The sequence below is a fragment of the Lactuca sativa genome, chromosome 5, assembly GCF_002870075.4.
Source record: "Lactuca sativa cultivar Salinas chromosome 5, Lsat_Salinas_v11, whole genome shotgun sequence".
Taxonomy (NCBI): domain Eukaryota; kingdom Viridiplantae; phylum Streptophyta; class Magnoliopsida; order Asterales; family Asteraceae; genus Lactuca; species Lactuca sativa.
In genome coordinates this window covers 368,450,888-368,457,575 of record NC_056627.2, presented here as the reverse complement: position 1 = coordinate 368,457,575, position 6,688 = coordinate 368,450,888, and the positions used below count along the sequence as shown (strand labels likewise).

The 6,688-nt window shown below is 35.0% G+C and overlaps 1 long non-coding RNA gene across 13 annotated transcripts; it reads left to right on the top strand.

Annotated features, from left to right (window-relative positions):
- The first annotated feature begins 291 nt into the window (after positions 1-291).
- On the top strand, positions 292-5,660 carry LOC111892402 (uncharacterized). 13 transcript variants are annotated; one of them, XR_006191685.2, is made up of 11 exons: positions 295-916; positions 1,147-1,198; positions 1,291-1,378; positions 1,477-2,031; positions 2,111-2,917; positions 3,079-3,136; positions 3,264-3,346; positions 4,219-4,288; positions 4,390-5,221; positions 5,335-5,371; positions 5,470-5,660. It is a non-coding gene; the product is annotated as an uncharacterized LOC111892402 (long non-coding RNA). The 13 variants fall into 13 exon arrangements; XR_006191680.2 differs by having other exon boundaries at positions 4,219-4,298; XR_006191683.2 differs by having other exon boundaries at positions 292-916; positions 3,264-4,288.
- Positions 5,661-6,688: the final 1,028 nt, after the last annotated feature.

Here is a 6,688-nt window from a genome sequence, read left to right as displayed (position 1 = left end):
TAACTACCAGTGTTCATCTAATAGGTACTAAATCCATAGCAACCAATGTTTATCTCACTACTAGAAAACAACCCTTTAATGACGCGCAAACAATGACACGCGCTGATAGAGGACACGCATTTGTGTGTGTCCTAAAAAGTAATGTCAGTTTTCTAAAATTTGAAGGATAGAGTGCACGCATTTTTGCGTGCCCTAAAACTAGTGTCTAACAAAAAAATACAGAGGGCACCAATCATAAAAAGCATGTCGTGTAAATGTTTCGTTTTATGTTTTTTTTAGGAAGGCGCGTTCTCTGTTTTTTAATAGCCTAGGGGGAAATGAAATCCCAAAAACTTAAACACCCCGCCTATGCATATCCTTCTTCACCTTCTAAAATTCTCTACCAAAAAACCCTACTAATCCTTTAAGCAGTCTCTCTCTCTCTCTCTCTCTCTCTCTCTCTCTCTCTCTCTCTCTCTCTGAGCATCGAACCTCATAAGCTTTAAGAGTTCGAAGTGCATAAGCAAACACTTCTGCCATCTCAAGATGTCGGTTCAAGATCGGAACGCCACATCGCTGTACACGATGTCATCATCGTCTCTATAAACCGCTGTCAACGGCGGAGAAAACGAATGCAATTGGGTCTGGGACGAAATCAAAGCCGAAGCTCGCCGCGACGCCGAATCTGAACCATCCCTCGCCAGTTACCTCTACTCTACCATCATCTCCCAACTCATCTCTCACACGCTCTCTCTCTCTCTCTCTCTCTCTCTCCATTTAGGAAACAAACTCTGCTCCTCCACTCTCCTCTCCACCCTCCTCTACGATCTTTTCCTCAACACCTTCTCCTCCGACCCATCTCTCCTCTCCGCCACCGTCGCCGACCTACGCGCCGCCCGTCAACGAGACCCTGCCTGCATCTCCTTCGCTACAATAGGTAAGAACTTGATATTTAATTAGTACATATGCGTCATTCATTTACACCGTACAATTGCTTGAAGCTGAAGCACATACGATTGATTCCGTATGGAATATACACTCCGTTCCCAATTATTTCCATATGGAAATAGAATTCGGAACAATAAGTTCTCTAGGGATTGCTATAAATCTAAATTGTCAATGTTTTGAATTTTGTAACTAATTTTATTTTCTATTTTCTATGGTCAGGGATTGTGGGAAACAAGTTTATTTAGGCGGATTTGACACTGGCTGCAGCTAGGTTAGAGAGAGTTCCTTTTTACAAATATTATTATAGTTTAATTTAATTGAATGTGATTTTAACTTAAATGAATCAATGATATTATAACTCAGAGCCTATGATCGAGCTGCCATCAAGTTCAGGGGAATTGATGCAGATATCAATTTTCATATAAAGGAATATGAGGCAGATATGACACAGGTGGTGAGAATATGTTTGGATACTTTTTGTCTCATTAGATTAGACCCAAATTTTTAGTTTCTTAAGGTTAACGTCTCCAAATCAATGCAACACAACAGGTAAAGAATTTGTCAAAAGAAGAATTTATTCATATACTTCGCAGACAGAGCACAGGATTCTCACGAGGAAGTTCAAAATACCGAGGAGTAACCCTCCATAAATGTGGGAGATGGGAGGCTGACGCATCCTGGAAAAAAGTAAGTTAAAGCAGCCATTAGATACAAATACATACTTGATGACTTGATGTAGGTGTGTAGTATACTTTTTGGATTAAGTTGTTTAAATACAATGTCATAGCGAGTAAATGAAAGCAATTAGGACACCTTTTTGTTTATCTACTAGATTACAATCATTGGTTTGCAGGTATGTTTACCTTGGATTATTCAACAACGAAGTAGAAGCTGCAAGGTTGTTGTAATTTTATAATTGACAGTTAACATGTTAACCCATCCATATGAACGAAGGCATCATTCAGCAACATTTGCAATTTATGTTGTCTGAATTCAGGGCTTATGACAAAGCTGCCATTAAATGTAATGGCAAGGAAGCTGTCACCAACTTTGAGCCAAGCATCTATGGAGCCGATATAAGCTTGGAACCCATGGATGAAGAAGGTATTTCATTGCTTGCTTATGACTTATTCACTATTCCATTCCATATAACTTGGAAAAATAAATTTTCATTTTATTGTAGGTAGCGGTCACAATCTCGATCACAACCTCGAGATTTATCCCACTAAAGATAGTCTGGGGGCCAATTTACAGGCACAGGCTCAAGCACAAGCTCCGTTATGGCCTAGTAACATTTACTATGGTTTTACACCAAACAATGAGGTAATTATTTTTATAGGTTGTTCCCTATGTTATATATAACATAAGATTAAGAAAAGTAAATAAATTTATTAATTATTCAAGTCTTTACTAATTTCTTTTTCCTAAAACAAGCCATCAATGCTTCTCTTTAGTTTCTCTATTATATTAGTGGCGACACTCATAGAAGAGTATTTTATCTGAATTCACATTCTTGTAAACCATCTTATTACAACATAAACTAGGTAGAGCTAGTGCAAAGTACCAAATCTAAAAAAAGAAGTCAACTCAGGGTCAAAACTCACTGAACTCTGTCTCTTACATGGAGACAGCTAGCGTTAAGTTGCTGTTGTGGTTAATTTTCCTTTCTTTTGTGGAAATTCATGTGCACCTTCATGGTCATGAGTATGACTAGAAGTACTACTAGCTATGCCTCTGTTATCTTTATCTGTTAAATAGGTTGTTGTTGCTGCCCTACTAACGCCATGTGAGGAGGCTACTTCCTCAAAGTTGAAATCGGGAAAAACTCCACATCCGCGAGTATTCAAGGTTTTATCTGAAAAACTCCCAACATGTACTATGGTTTTATCTGAAATCCCAAACATGTCACCAACCAACCAACCGACTAAAATTTTCTTTTCAGGAAAAAGTGATAGGAAGTAAAGAGCCTGAAGAGGATGCTCAAGTTCAGGTAATATTTCTTTCTTTCTATTTTTTTTTTTTTTTTTTTTTTTTTTTTGCAATTTTACTTTCACATACCTTTCTATTAATTTGGTGTTTTTTTAAAATAAATAAATTAATTAAATGAAACTTTGGTTGATGTTTTTTTTATTATATGTGAACATATGACAGATGCACAATGTAAAAGATGCACAGAGAAAAAAGTGCGATTGATAGAAGTTTACTTGAGGTTGTTTATTTTTTGTTTTCTTCTATCTTTTTTCTTGACCCCTTTTTCCTCATCTAAAGATTCATGGATTTTAATTTTTTCAAAATATTTTATAATGAAATTTTGAATGTTGATAATGTGTTTGTAGTTGAACGATATTTGAGGTATATGTTTGTTGAAAGAAGTTTACTTGAGGTCATTACCAAGGCCTGAAAAACAGGAGTGACGCAGGTAACTTTTCTTCATTTTTTCTGTTAGGGAGGAGGGAGTCATTTCCTCCCAACCTATTCTACAGCCACATCACTTTTTCTCTTTTATTTTTCTTCATCTTTCCTAACCCATAACACACGGAAACCCTATCTTTTTGAACCCACTCAACCCATTCAATTAAAAAAAATACAAAACAATCAAATGTAAAATCTTAATTAGCAATAGAGTTATCGGCAATACCACTCTCGCTTCAACGAGTGGATTGATTGGTTTCACTAACCCACTTCATCATCTCTCTCTACTTTCTCTTTCTTATTTTCTCTTGTATCATGTGTTTTAAAACTTGTACCTTAGTTGTTTTGTATTTTTTTTAATTGAGTGAGTTGAATGGGTTCAAAAAGATAGAATTTCCGTGTGTTGTGGGTTGGGAAAGATGAAGAAAAAGAAGAGATAAAAATTGATGTGGCAGTGGGTTCGGTGGGTTGGGAGGGAATGACTCCCTCCTCCCTTAGGTTGTGTTTGGTATGATCATGATGGAATTGGAAAATTAATGAAATGGTTTGTACCATTTGAATGGAATAAGCCAGTTCTTTTACTTGATGGAATGAAATGTTTGTTTTTGAACAAATCTGATTCTTTTCATTCCTTAGCCAAGGGGGTGTTTTTTTTTTTTTCTTTTCTCTTTTTTTTTTATCAAGGAATGGAATGAAGATTTTAAAGTAACCAAATGTTTATTTGTAAATTTTCATAATAGCAAGTCTCTTAAAAAAATTATAGATTTTATTCAAGTCAAATTCATTTTCTAAAAAATAACTACAAATGAAGTTTTTTATTCTAATATTATTAGGGTCAATAAAAAAAATGAATTAATCGCTATATTAAAAAATTGGTAGGGTCCTGTAACATAATGGAGCAGGTCCAACTCCCAGCGGATCCTAAAACGAGTCATTGTAAAGTTTTCAGGTTCATTTAGGTTTGTTTTTTAATTTCAATTTTTCTTTCTTAATTGCTCTCTTGTTCATAATTATGAACATATAACTCATTTATTTTATTATTTTTTATAGTTTGCTCAACTTGAGAAATGGGTTCTTCTAAAATGATGACACATCTGAACATGTTTGTTTTTTAAAATATTGGTGGGATTATTGTTGACCACATGGTAACAAAGAGAATCTTAATTGTGACAAATACAAGTAAGGTTTTGAATATTGTAGGGTTTTTGGTGTCTGCAGTGTCATTAATGTTACTTCCTCTTTTTAGAACATCTGAAAGGGTGATACTTTGTTCTTCAGTGGCTCTTGATTTTCTTGCATTAGGAAGAGCTGGATTTGCAATGAATCATATGGATATTACTCCTAGATATGCTGGAAATGTGATGGGTGTCTCGAATACACTTGGCACTTTAGCTGGTATTGTTGGAGTTGAGCTTACTATGCAGCTTCTAGAAGCTGCAAAAACCATGAATTTGGATATTTCTAGTCCTGATAGTCGGATGGCAGTTTTTCTTATATCAGGATTACTCTGATAGCTGGATGGCCTCTCTCTCTCTCTCTCTCTCTCTCTCTCTCTCTGGAAGTGTATCATCCTTTAATTCGTTGTTATGTTTTGTATTTCATTCAGTAGGTAGAGACTAGTGACTAGTTTTTCTTTCTCTCTTAAGGACTTTTTTGTCTTCTCAAATTACCACATTATCTATCCTTAGGACATTGTCAATTTAAGAGAGGTAACTTATATTTTATATCCAGAGAGGTAACTTATATTTTATATTGAATACTTGAATCATATTCTTCTTTCTTACATAAATTCTCTTGAAAACAGGTATGCAAGTTTATGGGTGCTTCAAAGTTATCCTTTTGTCCAGAGTATGTCCAAGCTTAATTTTAATATTTTATAGAGGTATTTGTATTAAATTGCTTGAATGACAATTAGCAAAATGTATTTTACTATTTCACTCTTTCATATTAACTTTATAATCCAACATGTGTATTAAATTTTAATATTTTATACAGGTATTGGCTGTATTGAAGCCTGGATTCTTGGTAAAAGGTATTTTACTACATGTGTATTAAATTTGAGTATTTTATTACATAGATTGATGATGCTTGAAGCCTTTTTGAATACTAATGTGTTGATGATGAAAACAGGTATCATGTGGAAATAGAAGCATAACAATAAGAAGTAAAAACAAGAAGGTGTCCTTTAATAGCAATGTAGTATTAGGTTATATAGTTAGGGAAAACCTCTTAATAACAATGTACAATTAGATCCCCTTAATATCAATGTATTACAATTTTTTGACATGATGTTATTGGATGAAATTGATAGTTTTGGTATATATTTGTTTACATATTTTTGTATTATGTGTAAATGAGTATCGTAAAGACGCTACGTAAATGCATATCGTAAATGGTTACTGAAGTTTATGACACGCAAATGCGTGTCATCTTCATTTATGACAAGGGTTTCCTTGATACGCATTGCATGTCATAAACACGCGCGTCGTAAGGTTACGACACGCAAATGTGTGCCGTCTTTCTTTATAACAGGGCCTTCCTTGATACACATTGTGTGTCATAACTGCGCGTCGTAAATGTGTGTCATAAATGCATGTCGTAAATGCGCGTCATAAATAGACGACGCGCAAAAGCGTGTCGTCTCTTGTTATGACAGGGTCTTCCTTGACACACATTTGCGCGTAGTTTGAGCATTATACGACACGCATTACGCGTCGTAAAAGGATGTTTTCTAGTATCTAACAAGTACTAAGTCCATAGCTACCAACGTTTATTCAATTGTCACTAAGTCCATAGCTGCCGATGTTATTTATTAGTCACTAAGTCTATAGCTGCCTATGTTCACTCATATCATCCTTCATCTCTCATCTTTCATCTACCCATGTTTTACCCAACATTTTCGTAGATATAAAATACATATACAGTTTAAATCATTTAAAACTTGTATACATCGTTCATCCAGCATAGATAGCAAGTATACAGATAATATGCACACATAGCACGTAGTTTATATAAAATACTTCATATCTATGTGTAAGATGAAAGTAACTATGCACTCACTTGAAAAGGTGGTGACTCGGCGCTCGGACAACACTTCGTTACTCTTAAAACAATTTTCCTATGACAAAACAAAGCATCATTACCACTAGAGTTTAGTCTAATATTCACCAAGACTAATTAATAGTCTTGCTATTATTACTATTATATAAGCACGAAACAATATTTCTCAACCACTATATACAGACAGGGGTCAGACATAAAACACCGGAGGGCAAGACCATTTTGGCATATAGCACTTCTGAAATCCAACAACCCTATGCGGCCCTTTTAACCAGATTCACCGTACCGC